The 23,569-nt window shown below is 36.3% G+C and overlaps 1 protein-coding gene across 7 annotated transcripts in view; it reads right to left on the bottom strand.

Moving 5' to 3' along the window:
- The window catches only part of gab1 (GRB2-associated binding protein 1), a 74,361-nt gene that overhangs the window by 34,076 nt on the left and 16,716 nt on the right, over positions 1 to 23,569 (bottom strand). Inside the window, exon 1 of one of the 7 annotated variants that reach the window (XM_052545638.1) lies at positions 17,809 to 17,958. The exons of the other annotated variants lie outside the window; for them this stretch is intronic. The gene's annotated coding sequence lies outside the window, so the exon portion shown is untranslated. Of the gene's footprint in view, positions 1 to 17,808; positions 17,959 to 23,569 lie in introns of those variants that run through there. 7 annotated transcript variants of the gene reach the window in all.

Raw genomic sequence — 23,569 nt, 5'->3', positions numbered from 1 at the left:
GGTAGATGTGAATTCGCTTCACATGTGTCTAGTTAAAGTATATTCTGAGTTATGAAAAGGACCATTGCAAGCTGACAGCGACCGGCTTTTTGAAGTAATACTCCCACCTTGCGCAGTTGTCCCTGAGTGTACCTGGGACATCAGTGCGGTCGGAGAGCATCTTCTCAACAGCTGGACATAGAGTGAATAAAAAACCCTCAGCTCTGGACCCCGAAAATGTTGATCGACTTGTTTTCCTGTCCAATAAATTTGTAATGGCCCTAGCCTTTAATTATGCCTGCCTAGTGCCGCCTAGCTTATGTGTCGGTTACATTCAAAAAAAAAAAAAAAAAAAAACACACATCAAGTCCTTTCTCAAGTCCATTTAAAATTTAACTTTTTTGAACAGATGTTTGAAATGGATTGAATCCTTATTTAAAATAATCTTGGAGATTTTTGAATTGCCCAGGTTGAAGCCTTCAGTGATATTTTTCTTTTGTTATGGCAGCCGTGCCCTCTACATATATATTTTTTCAAGAATGTTGCACTCCTGTTGCTGTTTGTTATCCTGCACAAAACTTCATGCCAATAAATAATAAATATTGCTGACTTGTGCGTTTCCAATGCTCTCTTTAAGTTCGTCCGTTATTTGACGCTGAAAAAGGAAACATCTTTTTTTTAGACATGGAAAATCGATTTTACAATCGATTCAATGAACACTTATGTCTTAAAAATCGAAAATTATTTTTTCACCAAAGTGACAGCCCTAGTCTGTTCATTACACTTTCTGGACTTCAAGGAGGAAAGTCATAGATTTTTGTAAAATCCTGAGTATACAGTAAGGTTATAATCGCTAACGGAAAAAAAATAAAAAAAATAAAGAAGAAAACTAGGTGGGGAAAAAAAACATTGTGTTCAAATTCGACGTTGAAAACACATTCGTGAAAGGTTGGTATCTTGTGAACACCTTTACACAATCACATGTTAAAAAGTGGTATAAAAATATTTACATTATGAATATAATTTTGTCAGTGTGTTAATGTCGACCCGAGAAGCGATTGCTACTTTAGAAAATTAACTAGTCGCAAGTTTGAGGTAAAATGCACTTGGGTTGTCAATGTCAAAACAATAGATAAGCTGTGATTCAAATATTAAATGATGTTATATCATTTGTTTAGGGCTGGGTACTGAACTTTGATGCCTTTATGGTATCGAACGAAAAACTTTGATACTCAGAGTATCGAAAAATGATTTATCTTTCTGTGGCAAATTTCGGTTCCAAAAGGCAAGTGGATGTTTGTTTTTTGTTTTTTTTTGCCAAGCGGCTGTGTTTGTGTGAGCTCAGTTTCTAGCATACGTGCATGTAAGGACCTAAATTCACTGTGATTGGCTGTCCACAATCACGTGACGTGACGGGGAGGAATTTTCTGAAGATACTCGCAGTCACACAACAAAAGTGTAGTTGTTTTTTCTCAAAACGTTTCCGTTTACAATGCCAAAGAGGTCTAAAGTGCGGCTACACTTTATAAAAGTGGATGCCGAGTCAGCAAAGTGCAACATATGCGATAAGAGTATTGCAACCAAAGCCTGCAATACCACCAATTTAATGAAGCATTTGTTTGAATGATTGTTTTGCCCTCCCTCCGTTTGGTTTGGTCTACTCCATTGCGTATCTTGAAACACAACCCCTTTCACGTCGTCTAAATAAAGGAGAGAGAGAGACAGATTTAACCAGTACAGCGAATTTCTCTGAGCAGCAGGCTGTATACATTAACTTAAAACATTACCGACTGTGTTTACGAGAATACTTGCAGAGACAACTATTTTGAGATAATTGTGTGTATATGTTCATTCAGAAGTTACGATACGCGAAAGATGAATTCATTCTCTGTATGCGCATTGTCTGAAATGCTGTTCGCAGAGCTTGCTTTGAATGAACGTGCGTGAATTGTTTAAAACGCTTGAATCAGCAAGATTTAGAAACAAGTGAAAATGATAAACTACGACCTGTTTCACCCCTTCAACGAGGGAACAACGCAAATCAAGTTAGGAATTTTACATTACTAATCACAATAGCCCATCGGATTGGACAACACAATAGCCCCGGGACATGGGGCTAATGATTTTGCGAGCTCTGCACCTCAGATCTACCCAGTTTGTGAAACACAGGTTTCGTTAAACAAAATAAATGATTATTTTAAAAGATTGACTCAAAATAATCATCAGTTCACTAATCGGATCATGAACTTGTATTACCGAGCCAAAGATGATCTATTATAGAACATCTCGAATGAATAAAGACTTCAAGTTCATCTGCAAAGCACAAAGCTATCGTTTGAGTTTATAAACTTCTATTTCATGCATGATTCATATGGATTTGTTAACTGAATGCAAAGTGTGAGTTCATATATCGCTCACTATGAGTCACTAAATGAACAGCTGCTGTTCTTTTTTTTTTTCAACGGAGGATCACTTGCCCCATTGGTTAAAATCCCCAAACTGTATACTTACATATTAAATTAATAAATTACATCAAAACGGGGGCGGATGCATTATGATGTGGTGGGCTGCTGTGGGCCAGAATGTCCAGGGCCACTTTTTGGTCCCAGTGCACCCCTGAATTTCACTACTTAAACCGAATGCATCCCCATGATGTTGACTACCACTTTATTTATGTTAGCTTGTGCTGCTAGTAGGTTGCTGTAGCATTAGCGCTGTAATTTCCCCCTTCACATTAGCCTCTGCACCGTTCCACCCTTATATTAGGAATAGGAAGACAATATCAGAAGGTGCCAATCCCTTCACACTGGCAGCAAGAGGGAAAATGTCCACTCAAAGACGAGATGAGTGCCACAGAGCAGTCACAGGGTTTATTGTTAAAGGTTTGCTACAAATACAGTTTGATTTTGCACTAAAAAGTTTTTTTTTTTAGTTGGTTCCATATTAGCCTGTACACAATATCATTTGTTTATTTATTTATTTATTTATAATATGCTCATGTTGTGGCAAAAAGGTTTCTCTTTTTTTTGTTAATTTTGGCCAAGTAAGGATTGATACCCATCCTGAGTGTCTGCTGGCACACCCCTATCCAAAAAGCAAAAATGTTATCCTGAGTGTGAAGTGTTAGCAGAATTAGTTTTAATTAAGGTGAAAAATAAAAGTTGTGTGTTTAATGTATTTGTGTTGATGTTGAAATGGATTTTAAAACATATAGTATCAAAAAAAAAAAAAAAGTATCGTTTGGATCGGTATCGAAACTGAGGTATCGAAATTGGCACCAGATCGAAAGATTTTGAACAATACCCAGCCCTACATTTGTTTACTCTTACACTGAATGTTTGCTGCTTCAATCCAGATGAGTAGGCTAGGGTAAATTTAGTATAGGGTGCGAAAATTGTACAGCTGTGGTATTTGTATAGGGTGTGAATTCTGTATAAAAAAGTATTGCTTGACTGAAGTAAAGCCATCTATCTCTTTCTCAACCATGCACACTCACTCACACACACCCACGGCACACACACACACAAATTGAAACTGAGCTCCCAGACAATCTGACAGAAAAGTCTTGTTGTGGCTCAAAAATGGGTTGAATACATGCGGTTCATGTATGTCTTCTTTAATGTTGGCTTTTTATGTTTTTACTGGCACACGTCACTTACACATTTTGCACTTACTTTGCACTTGAAATGTTGAGACTGTTTACATATTTGTGCCCATATGTACATTTTATGTACTGGTTTTATTTTTGAAAGAATATTTTCTAAAATTGTCTGATATTTTTGTTCAGTTATTATTAAATACTTTTTCTGACCTTTTTAATCTTGCCCCTGACAAATAACCAACATTATAAAAAAAGACAAACTAAACTAAAACTAAGTATTTTCTAAAAAATAAACTAGCAAACCCATTTTAAAAACTAATTAAAACTAAACTGAATTCGAAAAGTCAAAAATAAATAAAAATAAAAACTAATGGAAAATGCAAAACTATAATAACCTTGCTATACAGTAGTTGATCGAAGATATAAAAAAAAAAATAAAAAAATAAAACAGAATTACAGCTGAGAAACTGATGAGAAACTGGAATGTGCTGCATAACATTTTTTTTATGAACCATATCAGTCAAGCACTGGATAGTATCAAATGTAAACAGTTGTTCACTACCCTGAAACACAAAATATTCTAAAAAAAACTGCAGTTACTGACCAAAAAGCCAGTGAACTGAACATCATCTTGCTGTTTTGAAATACAGACTTTTAACTGATGTTTAAGGTTGCACAACAGTTCTAGGGTCTCTACAAAGCATTGTAAATATCAGACCAAACCCCATTCCACATCGCAACCATGCATATCACTCTGAAGTCCGCTAGGCTGTAGAAGAACAATGCAGTTCTTGAGGCACTTCACTCTGGAGCATCAAGAGTTTTTGGCCAACCTGGCCTTGCTAACACGGCGCATGAAGAGAGGAAAACAAGGAGGAGGAGGAGAATATACAAAGGCTTTCTGTGTTGTTCAAATAGCTATTGAAAAATCAACCTCTGTTATCTGTGAAAAAAAAAAAAATCTCTGGGATACAGCTGTAGCTTTTATAACATCCACCCCTGTGTCACACTAATGCGCTATTAGTGACGGACAGTGATGTTCAAGCGGTGCGTTGCCTGCTCCCTCATTACATTGGTACATCGTCATCACCATCGTCATCTATGGCGTGGAGGAGGAGACCTTTGATTTACTATCCTTATCTTGCACGCTTTATGATGACTTCAAAAGCCAGTGTTCTGAAAGGCACCGCTGGCCTTGCAGAATGAATAGCTGAGCAGACTCTTCTATTAAAGACCTACACAGTATCGATGAAGCATTCCAACTGAAAGCATTCTTCCTGCATTCCAACTGAAAAAATCTCCTGTTCTATAAAGTTTCATTTTATTCTGCATGTTTTTGGTTTAAGGCATAATAGATAAAATGGTTTAGTCAAAAAATCTACAACCAATAGGAACTCAATTTCTTCTTACCCAGTGATCAAAGAGCATCCTGATGAGTCTAAACATTTCTTAATTTGTATGCCAAGAGGTGAATCTGGACTCTACACAGGGTCTTAAATCCTGCTGGTCTAGAAGTCAGGGTGCAGAATATTTCATATATTAACTCAATATCTGGAAAACTAGACCGCATAAAACTAATCTGCACCGGAAGCAGATGTGGAGATGCAATATACATTCAATTGTTGGACATCTCGTTCGGACGCAAGAAACACTACTGTTCAAAAATCTGGCGTCTGTTTTTCAATTGATTTTTTTGAAAGCAGTATCTTAATTAAAGGCTTGTTCACACTGGGACGAATATCGCGAGCATTTATCGCCGACGTTTGATGTTTTGTGACTAAACAAAGGGTGCCACTGTGAGCTTCTGAAGTTACAGTAAAACACGACTTGGTGGCGCTCAAGCACAAAACGATCTTGCTGAGCACACTTGATACCTAACAATGAAGAGGAGGTAAGTACACCAAGAAGATGCATCGAGACAAGATGAATGTAGAGCTGCTGGTCTCATTGGTGTCTGAACACAAAGGGCCTCATGACGAACGCAACAGCCACTACAAAAATCTTGATAAGAGGGAGTTGTTATGGAGAGGAATTGCAGATCAAATAGGATTCGATGTGTACCAGGGTATTTCTGTTTTTCATTAAGCGCCATCTAATGCCAGGGAGTGAATTTGCACGTCCACTCAGCTCTTCGCCAATGAAAATCACTTAAGTATGAACACAACAGACGTGTCAAAAAACATTGGTGATGTGTACACGTGATAATCGGCCCAGTGTGTATGAGGCATAAAGCTGCATTTATTCGATTAAAAAAAAGTAGTAATATAACGTTTTAAAACATATAGCCTATAAATCCATTTCTGATTAAATATATTTTTTCAGTGTAATTTGTTTCTGTGATGATCTGTGAAGCTGCAGTCTTCAGTATCACATGACCTTTCAGAAATCATCCTAAAATGCTGATATCATGTTGAAAAAACTAAGCTGATACATCAGTCAATTCTGAATTCTTCTGTTCCAAGTAGTCTGCAACATATTTTGCTCAGTCTAACACCAAGCTTCCAATAAGATAGAAATACTGGTATCACTTTAGTATAGGGACCAATTTCCATTAACTAGATGCATATTAGCATGTGTGAAATTATTCTTTACTACAAAATATTCATAAACCCAATAATCCCGAAACAAGCATTTATGAGTCAAATCAGACCTTAAAGCAATCAACAGTCAGTGAGCTTACCTTTCAAATACAGTTTCCATCAGCAGTCAGGGCAAAGCCGAGAGGGATGTGTCTGTTATGTGTAGGACGAGTGAGTCTTTATCAAGAAAACCAGTCTTTTTACATGGAACTCTGGAGAGACCTCTCCCACCTCTTACTTCCTGTTATATTGGTAATCAGGCCCTCCCAGAATGCCTTAAAAAACATGACCACTAAATCAGAGGGGCTGTGGTTGACTGAAGGCAGGAGCAGTGAAAGGGGTTGCGTGCAAATAAACACAAACACTCATGCTGACAGAACACTTCAGAAAGAAAAAGAAAGCAAAATATATTTATTTATATATCTATATACCTTTTTGGGAGGGTCCTCAAAAAACTTTGAAGTAAACAAAACAAATTCTGACTTAATTCACTCTTATGCTGATGAATAATAGCTTTTCTGTGGAACTTAAAAAAAATATATATATTTTTAAATAATCTTAGGGTCATTCTTTTTCTTACAATGAAATAAATGGGCACTGGGACTGTCAAGCTCTATTATCATAAAATAATTTTTTGAGAAGCTGTATAATTGCTTTGTGCGACAAGTTCACTGAAAATTACTCCACCACTGTAGTTCCTAAAGCAAACATGCACTATTAGTAAATTAGTTGTGGAAGTACAATATACAGTAAGATAAAGACAATGCGAAAACCACAAGTCTGGCAATCAATGCTGTAGAATATCAAGAAGTTAAATTCAACTTGGATTTTTTTTGAGAAAAAGGAAAACATTTTTTTTTGCATATTAAAAAAAAAAATCTGCGATATTAACATTACTCGTATGAAAAAAACATTACTTTCTTTATATGAAAGTTCCAGAATTTCCTTCAAAAATGTATCTTTTGTGTTTCACGGAAAGGTTATGCAGGTTTGTAATAACATGAACGTGAGTCAGCAATGACAGAATTTCATTTTGGGGTGAAGCAATTCTTAGGTTAAGGTAATCTTCTGTGCAAAAATATTTGGCATGTGTTATCAAGAATTAAATGCCTAGACTTCACAAACCACAAAAATTTAAAATATGTGCATCGACTGAATTTCTGGGGGTGGGGGGGATGCTTTATTCCAGTAATATATTTCAAAGCAAAGATTTTTTGGCAGAGCATTCTGAAGCACTCAAGCTCTGCCCCCTGAGCAGCTCACCAGCCCATTACAATCTAATGCTTTCCAGGCCTGTGTAATCTAATCAAATGCGAGAGTGACCCACCGAATGAAGCTATCACAGAGTGATTCTCTTAGCCGAACATAAAGACAAGACAATTTAAGGGAACAGCTTTTGTCAGATTTATAAAACACCTGCCATATTATGAGGTCACCTGCTACATAGCTTTTCAGTAGGGATGTTCATTCAGTTATTTTTCCTAACCGACAACCGACGCTCGTTAACCGATTATTAACCGTTAACTGACAAGATTATTTTAAATTAGAACTGAATTAAATTAGAAAGGATAAGTGTGTGTGACCCATTAAAAATACTAACATTTGTTTCCCAGGGATTCATTTTACATGCGCAAAAAGCAGCAAACAACAGAACATGAGCATATTTAAGTGAGTGAAGTGACATTCAGCCAAGTATGGTGATCCATACTCAGAATTTGTGCTCTGCATTTAACCCATCCGAAATGCACACACACAGAGCAGTGAACACACACACACACACACACTGTGAGCACACACCCAGAGCAGTGGGCAGCCATTTATGCTGCGGCGCCCGGGGAGCAGTTGGGGGTTCGATGCCTTGCTCAAGGACACCTAAGTCGTGGTATTGAAGGTGGAGAGAGAACTGTACATGCACTCACCCCACCCACAATTCCGTCCAGCCCGAGACTAGACGGAACTGTTGGTGGGGAATATTATCGGCCGATATGAGCTTATTGCATTTAAATCGGCATCGGCGAAACATGAGAAACAGTCTCATGCTTCACTCATGTTATGAGTGTTGCATAGTTTGCCCACCAGAGGGAGCTCCGCAGTTGCAGAGTCTGCAACTCCACTATAGAAGAAAGCGATCAGCCAAGCCACAAGAGATGTACTGTTTATACGGTGAGTCTGTCATTCAACATGTGAGATGATTTAGTTCATACACTGTATATAAAAACGGTGTGGTAGTTCTAACTAACGGTCCTATCATTATCACTTCTAAATATTCTGTAACATCACTTACAGCCGCTAATGCATTGCTATATTAGATTAGCCACAAAGCTAATACCATGTTTATCAGTGGAAGAGCGCTAACGTTAATAAGAGGTCAAACTATAACTTTAGCGTTAGGGATGCACGATATTGGATTTTGGCCGATATTCGATATGCCGATATTTTCAAAATAATTTTGGCCGATGCCGATACCGATATCGATATATATACAAATATATACTGATATATTTAAACTTTAATTTTACTGAAGAGAAATCCATGTATCTCTTCTGTACTGATTTTACCATAAATTTATTATTTTACAAATGTAGACAGACATTCACATCTGAAAAACAGGTCAATTATTTCACTTGGAGAATATCGGTTTGGCTCATCGGCAGAAATATTCATATCGGCCGATACCGATAATGGTCATTTTAAGCTTTTATCGGCCGATACCGATATTGTGCCGATATTATCGTGCATCCCTATTTAGCGTTTATCTTATTCCAAATATGTCTGCAGTGTTTTCCACATAATGACCGCGTAAGGGGCCGTTCACATATCGCGCCTAAAAACGCGAGTAAAATGCTAGGCGCGTCCACTGATCTATAATATATATATAGATCAGTGGGTGCGCCGCTTTTTCCTTCTCCAAAGCGCTCGGGCAGAAGCGCTCCTGAGGCAACTGCCTTTGCTAAGCAACCATGACGTGCTCTCTCAATGAAGACGCGGACATTTCAGCAAAAGATAAATGGATTTGCAGCACTAAAAATCGCTCGCAGTAGCTCTGCTACTAAATTTATTTCAAAATGGCAATCCATATACAGCTATGAACAGCTGTTCCTTCATCTTGGCTCAGTTTTCAACGTTGTTAAGGGAAAGGACGAAGCTGATTGGTTAGTTCTTGTCACATGACCCCCGGTCTCGATGCGGTGCGGACGCACCTGGAAAAAACGGGCGCGTCGCACCGCTTGCGCGTCGCTTCCCTGCACAAAGAGAAGAGGAGAAGATATACAGGTCCAGAAATTATTAAACCAGAGGGGACATGTAAATAAATGTGAGCTGAACACGCGCTTTTGTTCTTTTTTTTTTTTTTTTTTTACAGATTGTTTCAAAGCAGCTTTACAGGCATAACTGGAAAAATTTGTAATAATATGGTTAAATATAAGTAGGTAATATGTCATACCTATTGCTTGACAAAAAAAAAAAAAATTATATATATATATATATATATATATATATATATATATATATATATATATATATATATATATATATATATATATAGGGATCTATATATACACTTCTGTATATATCTATATATACACTTCTGGGTCTACTTCTGCAAATACTTTAACTTTAGTATTATAATTTATTTACAGTACACACACAGACTGTTAAAACCAGCTTCAACTGGAAGAAAGTAAAAGTGTTAAATGTTAAAAATCAGACTGTTTTTTGATCATTAAAAAATATATACTTTTGATGTGCAATTGTTTAGTCATTGAGACTGTAATCTAAGGCTTTTTTTAAAAAACATAAATCCCTTCTGGAAAATGATTTATACAGCCCACATACATAGAATAGGCAGATATTTTGCTATTGAATGTTGTGTAAGTGCAGTTTATAGGAAATGGGTCTAATATTCCGGTTTATTTTCAAAATCAGAATATCGGCTTATAAATCGTCTCTTTTCGAGTTAATATCGGCATCGGCCCCCAAAAATCCATATCAGTCGGACTCTAATTAACATGGTCTTTATATGACATAAAAATTCAGCATTTACACATAAAACTTCCAACAAAATGTCTTTACACATTTGCTTTTATTGTGAATGTACACAAAGGCAAACTGTTTAGATTTCCGATGATCTTTATAACTAAAAGGAGAAATTGCTTCCACTGTTAGAAGGGGAAAAAAATCAAGTGATTGCGCTGCCGTCAAATGCGCGCACAAAGTTAAGCTTTGCTTTGCAAATGCAGCCTGTTCGTTATCATAATAAAATACAGTCAGTTAAAAATATATGAATAAAAACAACAACACACTGTTCAGTTTAAATATGTAGTAAAATCTGTGCTGTTAAGTGTTATCACCGTACCGCTGTGATGTTATGCAAAACATTTAGTTTTATTTGGATATTGGAACGCGAGTGTAGTAGGCTATAATAAATAATAATTTGGTATTCAAATACAATCGCAAACATTTGATTTTGTGTTGAATGAGAGACCCATTGGTCTCAGTTTCGTTTTAGCCTAAATGAATTAGTTTTGGCTTGTCGTTTACGTTGCTATTCTTGTTCTTTTTTAAAAGCTAGGCTACTGTTAATTGAAATTATTTGTTGTGGAGTGAGGGGAACTAAAATAGCATAGCTATGTTTACAGTGTTTATTATAATGTTTGTAGACATTTCACGTCAGCATTAGGCCTATTTATGAATTAAATAATAAAATGAGACTTATTAATAGGATACACGACTTGTGTTTTTTCACTCTAAAAAAAAGATTAGCAATATGATCATAAGTACACAGCAATATATAGCGTATTCATTGCAGCTTGCTTGAACGTATTTTTTAAATCAAGTACTACGACAGTAGATGCCAATAAGACTTCACTCACATAAGAAATGTCTGCCTACATACTACCTTAGGTATGTGCAAAGTCACAAACTTTCACTTTCCATGTGTGTCTCTTTAGCCTTGTGATGTTTTATGTCAATATTATCATCTTTTCACCACCTACAGCTACAACCAGTGTTTGAACGGCCAAAATCAACCTCAACAACAAAAACAACCTGGACAGAGTGAAGTCAACTAGTGATATGCAAGATCCACACTTGGACCCTAAGCAACATATCGTGGATACTATATTTGTTGCTTAATCATTTATATATATCATGTTAAATTGGTTTATCACGAACGTGTGAATTCATATTAAATTACACATCATTTTACTGTAGCAAAAATTACCAAATTAAACTTTTCCCTTCTCTGTTTGGTTGGCATATTGCTATCTGGTTAAAAAAAAAAAAGGTCTTTTTTCTTTTTTTTTCCTCTGACCTGACACTTTATTTTAAGGTCCAATTCAAGTCATTAAACCACTATCTATACGTTTTGCCTCAAACTCCTAATTTGCTGCTTATTAATAGTGGCTTAATAAGCAATAGTTAATAGTAGCTGTTACTTTTAGGTATTGAGTAGGATTAGGAATGTAGAATATGGCCGAGTAGAATATGTGCTTTATCAGTACTAATAAACAGCCAATGTGTTAACAATAGGCATGCTAATAAGCAAATAGTTAATAGTGAGAATTGGTTCCTATACTAAAGTGTTACCAAAATGTATCTATATAAACTGGAAAAATTCAAAGGATTTTGTAGTAATTGGTTCACAAAAAACACTGGATATTTTTCTTGCAGATACTGTACATGCACATAAGCATGCATTTTCTTTACTTGAATCCAGTTATTAATGCACGCATTGTTAATGTTGCTGGGCAGCTGAGAGTCAGTTCACACTTGAGTAGCTGAAGGAATGTTTACGCGATTAATGAGTCAGAAAGTCCAACCTCGAACTTTAATGCCTTTTTCTCACCTAATGAGAAAAGATTCTCATACAGTCAAGTGAAGGCAGGGTTTGGTTTCTATCAGCACCTAACACAGTTTGGCACTGTGTGCTTACATTTTTCCTGCAGAACATCAGAGAAAATATGTTTTGCAAAAACCAAAAGGAAGTGAGCTCTAACCTAATATGAAGTTTGGACTGCCTTATTCTGGAATCCACATTCAGTATGTGGTGGTCTGGAAGACATGAAAGTAAAGTCCAGTGGAACAGAGGTTGAAATAAAGAACAGAACAAAAAAACAAAAAACTCTGCTTTTTCCGTTCTTGGATAAATGTCCTCAGTCTCCCTTGTCTTCATACTCTTATGACCTGGACTCCAAAAGCAGAAAGCTAAAAAGAAATGTGGGAGTTCTTGGAGGAAATCTGAAATCCCTCTCTCTGTCAGGACATTACATGAGAAAAGAGAAACAGAGAAAGTAAAAAAGATAGTTAGTATATAAGAAGGGATAGGCCGGTTGTCCCGACCTTGATTCAAATAACCTTGGGAATGATTCAGGCAGCTGTGCGGTCCTGCCCTCACAGAACACCCATTCTCAATCATTAGATTTTTTTAAACAAAGCCAAGCCCTTAGTAAGGTCATCCAGAGAGCTAGCATGCTAGTCCTCAACCCACAAACACTTTAAATTGAAGCACATCACAACAACCATAAAATTACAAGCTAAATCCAGACCAGAAGGATCAAATGGTAAAACTTAATTTGAGTCAGCACTATGGCTGGACCAGAATATTTGATTTTTTTTTTTTACACCTTGTACCCCCTGCGAAACGGTTCTCATTCGAGCTTGAACATGAATCGCCCATGAGTTTACGTCATGATTCAGTTCATTTGGAAGAGAAAATAAAAATGCATAAGACCTCAGCTGTGTGGGAGCACTTTAAATTGAGTGAGGACAAGACAAAGGCAGTGTCCCAAATATGCCTACCACAACAGCACATCAAGTTTGAAAAATGTAAGTAGTACGCCTATAGTTTATTTTTGGTGTAAAAAAAAAAAAAAAGGGCTGCTTTTATTTGCCATGTTGAAAAACATTCACTTAATTTGTTTGGAAAATACCTACGAATACGGAAGTCATAAAAAAATTTACTTTAGTCCAGCCTAATAATAATTGTTCTATATTAATATTGCTCTTAACAGACCTGTTTGTTTTGTATCACTAGAGCAGTGTCCATTCTCGGAGCATATAAGCCCTGCCTGCATGAGTCGCACCGCTTCTGGCTCGCGCTGTTCTGTAGTTTATTAAAAGTGTCGTGTGTCCATATTGCACCAAAATGTGACACTGCACTCCCTTTGTTCCACAGCAACACACTTGCCACGTGTGAAGTCGATTGAATGAAAAGTTCTTGACATAATAAAAATGCAAAACTACAGACAGACATACAGAGATTCCTGCCTTTATTAGAGAGAAGAATATGTTCATCCCCCTCCCTCCTAAGCTTTGAATATTAGGTGTTGATTACTACCGAAGCTTGAAAACTGTAATACGGACCAGCCCCAGTCAGCACCAACAGCCTTATGGCACATACAGTGCAAGATCGGGCTAGTTTTGAGAAGCAATTGGTAAAGTTTTTGTTTTGAAAACCAGGCATCCCTGATCTGAACGCACATATTGGAGATTTACTACTAATCAGAGGAGCAATATTACTGATGAAATGCTCATGAAAATCGCATATATATATATATATATATATATATATATATATATATATATATATATATATATATATATATATACACACACACATTATTTCATCATATAAATTTAGAAATTATCAACAGTTTAATGTTACATTTAAAACATTTTAAAATAAAATAAAATGTTATAAGAATACATTCTTTTTAAAAGTGTATGTGGGCAGAAACTACATTTTTTAACTCAGACCTTGCATGTGTTTTCTTTGTGTCTGTTGTGGAGAGCTTAAAAATGACCATGCAAAAGACAATGAAGGTGTGGGATTATTCTGAATCAGAAGGAAATGGAAAAGTTTTGTTTAAACTGTGTTATGTCAAATTGGCTTACAATATAACTCAACTGGAGCGAAACATAATCATATTCAATTCAGGCACATAGTCGTAGCCAGCAATCACATCATGGCGCTACACAAAGTACATTTTTTAAAAGCTGTTGTAATGCTATTCCTTGATAAACTTTTACAAATCCTGCATGGGTTGCTCATGACTGGAGAAGATCCTCGCACTGGTGCACGTCATCAGAAAAGAGATGTTGCTACGAGACACTTTTGACAGCCGGTTGACATGTTTTGCTTCATTACCAGCATTGAAACAATATTAAGCTAGTTGAAAATCAACAAACTACAATGCCAGTAACCACTCGCAACTAAATAATCAGCGATCAAGACATTTCATGGGTTGCTTTTCTATGACACCATGATTTAAAACAAGGCAGTTGTCAATCCCAAACATTGACTGTGAACGCAGCCTTAACTCAAGCAATTATCAGCAGAAGATAAATGTAATACAGAGAACATCCTATGCAGCTGGAGCAGCTGAATAAATAACCTGCACTAGGTTTAAACAGAACACCATGAAACGGCCAAAATAACAAACTTCATGTGCAAACCACAAACTATAGTTCACAGACAAGCGATGTCCACTCTTCTTGGAATACAGTGGTTGGGACTTTCATAACCGATGCATATCGTTGCTCAAAATGACACGCTTCAAAAGCTACAGCCAAACATGAATAATAAAACTGCGCATTAACATTTCTCTCACCTTAATCCTGGAATGATGCGTCTTCTCTGGGAAATTCTGATATTGTGAAACTTCACCTACTGCATGCGAGATGAAAACACAGTGCTAGAGAGTCCCGCAACTCTTAAACTTCACATGGTCCTAAGTCCAGGTGTGTGCAACATCAGCATCACATTTAATGCAAATGATTACGGTTTAACTAGAAGACCCACCATCCACTCTCCTTAAAAAAACATCCTGGCTATGGCTGTCCTTGGATGGTGCACTAAATTGATGAGTCGGATGTCCGTCTCTTAGCCCACACTGCTCCCTTTCCAAATGACCACCAAAGTGACACATGCAGGACAAGAACAACAGCATGTTTTCAAGCCGAGGTCATTCCATATCAATCATTAGGGCAGAGAAATAATGAGAGAGACAGAAAGAGAGAAAGATAGATCAATAGCCCTTAACAGTAATCCCAGGGGAATGGCATGGTTTCATTTCCTCTCTACAGTTGGTTTAGTTCCTTTATCTCTTCTTCTGCAGAAGAAATGTGAGCCAGTACAGACGCAGCGGCTGGACCTCTAAAAGCTGCACTGAGATGGGATTCAAACATTAACCAAGGAACGCGAAATAGAGTATAGAACAGGGCAAAAGCGTAAGCAGGAGAAGGAGAGAGGGGCTTAATCATTTACAGTTTACCATCGCTTGGCTGTGGAACAACAGATGAGCAACCGGTCTCAACTGGGCAAAAACACAAAGATACAAAGTGGAAGTTTCCACTTCGCTGGCAATTTTCATCTTCCTGGTCATCTGTTCCCAACACTCACTTTGAGAAAAAGACATCCTGTTTTTCCTCCATTGTCACTCGTTCGCTACATGGCTGGTCACGACTAAGTTTAGACTGGTTTATGTTTGTAGGGCAAGGGGGGGCTTCCTTAAAGTCAAATGCAGGAGGGTATCCTTAGCATTTTAAACATTACTTGCAACAACAATATTGATTAACATGCAGTTGCAAGTGGAACACTGAGCCATTTAGGTAACAGTCTATTTCTAAATATCGTGCAGTTACACTAAACTTTCGTGAGCTGACATATATTGCATGTTCTATTATGCAATATATGTTATTATATTGTGCAAGGTGACATGCAATATTATTTTTCACTATATATGGTTCAAATGTCAAATATATTTGTACGGTTTCCAAGTAGATAATAAAACAATACCTTTGCTGTACTTTTAATAATTAGTTTATGTTTCTTGATTACTTCTACACAGTTTCTTTCTTTTTTTTATTTTCTTGAAAAAAAAAAAACTATGAAAAATGCTATGCTTAAGGGATGCTTAGGGATAATTCACCCAAAATGAAAAATTACCCTGTGGTTTACTCAAATTCATTCCATGCAAGGTGTATAAGACTTTCTTCTTTCAGACAAATATAATCCAATACAATTTCCTGGCTCTTCCCAGCTGTATAATGGCAGTGAATGGTGGCCGAGATTTTGACACAAAATAAAGTGCATAAATCCATCATAAAAAGTGCTCCACACGGCTCATAGGGGTTAATAAAGGTCATCTGAAGTGAATCAATGCATTTGTGCAAGATAAGTCTCTTGTTAACGTGTGTACGACAGTTAATGGAAACTAGAGATTACAGTTTATACAGTTTTAAATATGGATATTTTACAGAAAACTCATCGATTCTGCTCATAAGGCTTTTATTAAGCCCACGGAGCTGTGCACAGCACTTTTTATGATTGATTTATGCACTTTTATTGGACTTCATGATCATAAACCCCATTCACTGCCACTATAAAGCTTGGAAGAGCCAAGACATGTTTTAATGTAACTCCGATTGTACTCATCTGAAAGAAGAAAGGCATACACATCTAGGATGGCTTCGGATGGGGAGTAAATCATGGGATAATTTCCTTTTTGGGTGAAATATTCCTTTAAGAGAGTGTGTACAAATATATACTTAGCTGTGACTTCATTATATTTTATACTTTTTTTTTTTGTATTTGCTGGTATAAATACTTATCTTTGGGTATTGTTACAATATCTAGTGTTGAGAAAAAACTGCAAAAAAGATTTTATTAATCTGCTTCCATTTTATTATCCATTTCTAATAATTATTATTATTAACACTAATTAAATTAAACTTAAAGTCCAATTCTCACTATTAACTAACTATTATTAACTATGACTTTTGCCTCAATTAACTCCTAATGTGCTGCTTATTATTAGTTTATAAAGTAGTTGTTAAGTTTAGGGTATTGGGTAGGATTATGGATGTCATGCATTATATTTACTTTATAAGCACTAATAAACAGCCAATAGGTTAATAATAGGCATGCTAATAAGCAACTAGTTATTAGTGAGAATTGGACCCTATACTAAAGTGTTACCGAATTTATTATTATTACTAACAATAATAATAATAATAATTCATATTTTAGAAAACTTCACAGAACAGTCAAAGTTTGGTTGTTCACATTAAGTAGGCTCACTAAGAATGGAGTAGAAATCACTAAATCACACCAATGACTATTTAGTGTTTATTAGTCACTTTTGGAACTAGGCGAATCAAAACAATGTGATCACCAACCTGATTCACAAGAGGTGATTCAGGACTGGAAGGAGCGACATGGTGTTTTTGATTTATATCTTTCCCTGCAGAGCTGCAGTCCAGCGTTAATGTGATTTGGCCATGGCCATATTGGCTAATGGTAAAAGAGGTTCCTTCTCTCCATTAACCGGACTTTAATATGTCTGCTCTCAGTAAGCCCACGAGTTACATAAGAGACATTTCAAAAACAATTCCAACCTCTTCCGATCTCTTCCACTCCTGATCACGAGACTGCAAAGCCAGTAAACACATCAGTGAGCGCGCTAATGCACACACAAAACCGCAAGCACTCATAAATGGACTGCAGAACAAGAGAGCGTCCTCTACGAGCAACATCCGAAGAAAAACTCAATATAAATACTACAGCTCTTCCTAAACAGGACACCTTCTGACAGACTGAACTGGAAAGAGTCGGAAGCATAAAGCAGCATCAGATTGTCTTGTATTTACCTGTTGAGGTTGATTGTTGCTAGTCCCAAGTGTTTGGCAAACTGATCTTGCCTCTGTGGTGTTGCTGTTCTGAGTATATGGAAGTTCTGTCCCACTTTTACTCCACAGCTAGTCTGCAACTCCCTACTCCAATAACCCCTGACCTACAGGAAGTAGACACAATAGACTGAAAATAACAAGAGGCCACCTCCTCCCCCTTTCTCCCTCTCTCTACTTTTTCCTACCCTCCACCTTCCTTTAGATGACAACAACAGCCTTTTCTGTACGGTGAAGAAGAAAGGCTGCAGCCACCACAGTGATACCTGTCAAGACTCAGCGCTTTGCTCTGTATCTCCGCCAGGATTGCACAAGAGCTCACTGGGTCTTTCCCATACACGTCAAGACAGAGCCAGAACAATATACCTATAAGAAAGAACATTCTTCTTTGATGCAAATTCTCTGCACATAAAAGTTCACTATTCCTATTTGAAAGTTGTAATTGGGTGTAATTAATATGCTATAATGATGTTATATCTTATTCTACAGTTGTTACAGATGAGCATGCATAATATTTATGTAAAATACACATGATATTACTGTTTTACTGTATTATTTCTTTTTAATTAATGTATATTTGGTTTATGCTGCCTTGATGAGCATAATAGACTTTAACACTTAAAAAAAAAATCTTACAGACATCAAGTTTTTGCAAGGCAGTGTATGCTGCTTTTTTTCATGTGCACACTTGCAGTCTTTCTCACTTCTCTCCAGGAGCCTCTTGTGATAATGTGTGTCATCCCAGGCACATAATCCAATTTTAGGCCAAGGCTAACCACAGCAAATCACATTTAATGCAGAGACTAGAATTTATTTGTGCCAAATCGAATTGTCCCTATATAGGCTACCTAAAGAAGTGAGAGGTACAAGAAATGGAGCCATGATGTAGTGGAGATAAGGAAGAAAAGAGGCTGCATCCAAGAGCATCCTTTACACGTTTCTCTTGCACTGATATAAGTTCCAAACAATGATGTTTGACATTCAAGTATTTATGACTGCCATATTAATCTACAGCAAAGGAAGAATTCTTAAGTGGGAAAAACAATGCATGAGTGACTTAAGCATTAGTGTCCCAAAGGACTGTGAGAGGCGAGGGTCGCTGGACAGAAGACTTCTGATCAGCGTTTCCTATTATAATCTCATCCACACCTTAACAGCAGAACTGAATCTAAATCTGGATCAGAGCCTATAATGGGCTGTGCAGACAACTCTACAGGCAACTGAGAATAATTTCAGCGTGTATTATAATTTTTAAATACTAAAAATATAAATAAATAAAAAATAACATTGAATACATTACATATTAAATTTTTGCACATTGTAGTTAATAAAGACTAAATACACTCTTTAAAGAATTTAATGGTTATATCTATATGAATCTATACTCACAGTATTATTGAGGTTTGGCCTTAAGAGAATATTTGTTACTGGTGATAAACACTAAACAGTCATGAAATATTTGTTGATTACAAAGGCAACACAAAATTGCAATACAATAATTATGAATTTTGGGTTTCACTATTTTACAGTGGCTTTGCTACAATGTAACAGTAAGTTTAAGTGAGAAATATATGTAATGTGTTTTTACTATAGGGTTAAGGTTAGTTGCATCGAATTATGCATAATTTACTGTTATGACTATGGACTCATGTTAAAGGACTCATGTTACTGTATTTTTGATTCAGCCAGTAAAAGTGTGTTGTAGTAAACAGTAAAATAATCTCTGATTTCAATTTAGTTATTATAAATGCACTGATATAACAAAAAATGAGGTATTTTCATGTTATGAAACCAAGTGTAAGATATATGCTCCTGGTCTTTTATAAAGATATACTTTAACTGTATGCAATAATAACATATACAGTTAAAACATTTCAAAATTAATATTAAGTTACTTGGAATAAATGAGTGAAAAATGTTAAGATGTTTGATACAATAAATCAAATTAACAGATATAAAAAATAAAAATAAAACTTTCCAAGAAAACTTTTTGTGGCTGTGCACACACATAAATTACAGTCTTGTTAAAGTCCGAGCAGGTGGTGAAGGGTGAGAGGTGTGTACAACACATGATTTCAGCCCATTAGAGCAGTGACCCCCTACAGAGAACATCGTGTACTGGATCAGACTGGGAGAAAACATGCCTGCAAGTCACCCGTTAACATATGTGAGAATTTAATCAACATATGGGAATTTCTCTCAACGTTGACACTTATTTTTAGTTGTAGCACTGATTGTGATTTATATGAGTTTTAATTATAACGTTCGCTGACATTTTAGGTAAAAAATAATAATAATAAAAAATGTATTGTGCTGATCTTGCCACATGTATCTCCAGTATAACGATATTTGTGTTGTTAATAGACACAATGGAAACTGCAATGTAACCTTCCCTTCTTGCTGAATGCTGATTCCTAGATAAAGATAGTGTACCTCATCACAACCTCTCCCATGTGCCACTCAAATGAGTTTGCCACAGTTAAAAGTAGCTTGTGGGTCTGTGGTTCAGCCTCACTTGCACTGAAGCACTGTGTGATGTGCTATGACAAGGAAAGACACTTCTGAAGGACAACTAAACTGTGACTGCTGTACTACATTGTGCTTGTCAAAGTAGAAACCAGGTCACTGATCAATAGCTATTATCCTAATGTAAAGTTCACTCAGGCTTCTGATAGATACACAGACACTTTTCACCCTCTTTTTTCCGACTATCCTGTTTGAGTAATAAATTAATAATCAATTGATCAATACATTTTTTTTTTAAAAATTGTTTGTTTTAGGGTTTCATGACCTTTAAAAAAACATAATATATTATAATAATATATTATTATTATTTTTTTTTTCTTTTTTTTTTCTTTTTTTTTTTTTTTTTTTGAAGCCTCTACATTAAATGGTTAGCCAGTTTAATGCTTTGGATAGCTTTTCATGTCACTATGAACACCATTTCAATTACTATTTCATTATTTCATATAAAAGCATCCTCTATTTGTGTTTTAATTCAATCTGAATGATGGCTTTTGCTAATATGCTGTTCATATAATGCTAATATCCAGCAAACCTTGATGTGTATTTATATACACAATACAATAGAACTGACTGTCTAGCGGCTAAGAAAGTACAGTCCAATAACAGTATTGTATTGGCCAATATATTAATCTAATCTAATGGCCAATACATAATGCCTGACCACTTGCAACACTTAGAAACTAATATGCATAATAATGCTGGCATTTAAAAACAAAGGCACAAAAGTTTGAAAAAGCATCTTTATGAGAGTGTGTACCCTTCATAATTGAATCTAAAAGACATTTCAAAGGTTACGGATGACGTCTAAGCACTAGCTGTGGAACACCAAGTGGTAAGGCATGGGCTAGTCATCTGACCAAGATGGAGAGAAACAAAGGGGCATGACATCAACAAACTCAGATATACGCAAACAGGGCAGGCACACTCTTTTTTTTTCAGTTCCCTCTATCCCTGCTCTTTGATCCAAGGGGGCGATAGTTACGCTGGCATAAAAAGGTCAGTAGGGTGGCACTTTGCCTGGATGAGTCAACTGCCCTCCTCCTCGATCCCCTTTCCTTTCCATCTATCGCTCTTAAAGTCACATGTCTCCGTCAAGGCTGCGTCATTCACATTCAACACATTCTTCTGGCCTTGGCAGCCTCTCTTCACATGACTGGAGCACTGCTTAGGTCTCTCCAACCGCCTGCCCAAACAATTCCCTCTTTTTTAGTACCCTACCACTCCGTGCGCAGGGCAGCAGGGCCCAAAACGGACATTGACCTCCGCGACACAAGATTTTCTTAGTCTTTCAGCTTGTTTGGCTACACCAAAGAGAAACGGGACAGCTAGAAAAGGTGGTAACTAGTGGTGCAATGGATCACTAAACTCACTTTGAGTCATGGATCGCATAATATTTCAGATCAATTAAAAAAAAAAGTGTGCTTTTCATTTATTACTTAAAGCTTAATTTAAGTGCTTCTATACCACAGCAAAAACTACTATCTGAACTAATAAAGTCAATAATAAAACAAGAAACATTACATAAATTACATGCATGGACGAATACAACAAAGTAACTAATAAAGTCAGTAACACTAGTATTCAGGTGCAGAAATGTAATAATTGTAAAAGAACACAAAAGTGGTCTTCACTGCAGAAGTTAAATATAGCAGACAGAAGCAGGTATTTACAGGCTGCTGTCTCTTTAAGACCAAAATCATCTACCTAATATACTGACAACAAATCCGCTTGTTTTCTCAGCTGTTTCAATTCACTTAAGACATTACTGACTGTGTTTACCAGAATACTTGCCAAACGGGTATTTTAATATAACTTTGTGTGTATGTTTCTGTTTAAAGAGAGTCAAAGCAGAATCAATGTGTGTGAATCGCGCCTGTCTCTCTCTCTCTGTGTGTGTGTGTGCGCTTGGGATGTGTGCAGCAGCAGTAGAAAACAGTGTGCATATTCTCTTTTGCTTGAATGGTTAAAAATGGTTTGAATGGGTAAATTGGCAAGACAAAACACATTGACATGAATTGAACATGCAATGATAAACTAACTCTATGATGTTAAATTTAACAGTTAATCTGTGAATCGCATGCATGCCAAACGTGGGGTCAGGTCCGTATGGATCTTTAGTGTTGGGACCATTTCTCACTTTTAATTAGTTGCTTACTGACATGCCTATAATTAATATATTGGCTGTTTATCAGTACTTATAAAGCACATTTTCTGCATAACCATATTGTAGATCTCTAATCCTAGCCAATACCTAAACTTAACAAATACCTTACTAACCGTCTATTACTAAGCAGCAAATTAAGAGTTTCCTCAGGCAAATGGCATTTTTAATAAGGCTGTAAAACTGCAAACCTCAAAAATCACATTTTCACACAATTCAAACAAAACACAGAAATTAATTTCCAAAGCCTTTCTTTCCTGTTTTGCATAAAAAATAGCAACTGCACTCACAATGAGCAACTTCTCACAGACAAAATGTTAAGTATTTCTTAACTAAAATAATTCATATTGAACATATGTCAATTTCCTTTTTTTTCTAGGCCTATTTTAAAATTCCCTGATGCTTTTATGACTATGAGAACTCTAAAAACCATAAACCAAGTTGTTTTTATATTGAAGTTACAACATAACAGATATTTCCTTCAGTATTTTGATGTTTATCCAAGTGAAATGGAAAACTTGGTTCTTTCCATCAGTTGTTGATTGGAAGGAGGGATATGTGAATGCAAGTTTTTTCTACATCCAGCACACATCACCAGAGAGAAGGTGCATGTATGGCTGGGCGATATATCTAACGATACGATCATGCGCATCTAATCAGTCAAGTAAATAAGTAAAGTAAGTAAATATCACGTTCATTATCGCAGATGAATCGCCTTCGATAATGAACGTGATATTGCGTAGCTTGTCAGCGATCTACGGCTCTGTCTATTAAATGCCACTCCAATTATAAGCAGGTGATGGCGATTTTAGCGGTGATCACGGAAGCAGCTTTACTGATTAGATGCGCATGATCATATCGTTAGATATATCGCCCAGCCCTAGGTGCATTTTAATGAAAAATTACAATGTAATATAAATAAAAAGCAGAACAACCAAGCAAAACATGCAAGGATAAATCAGTAATAAGATCAATAGCATGCACTTATATAATAGATAAAGAGAAACTAAATTTAATTCAAACTTTAATAAAATACTC

Source organism: Carassius gibelio, chromosome B1, assembly GCF_023724105.1.
Source record: "Carassius gibelio isolate Cgi1373 ecotype wild population from Czech Republic chromosome B1, carGib1.2-hapl.c, whole genome shotgun sequence".
NCBI lineage: Eukaryota > Metazoa > Chordata > Actinopteri > Cypriniformes > Cyprinidae > Carassius > Carassius gibelio.
This window is presented reverse-complemented; position numbering and strand designations above follow the sequence as displayed.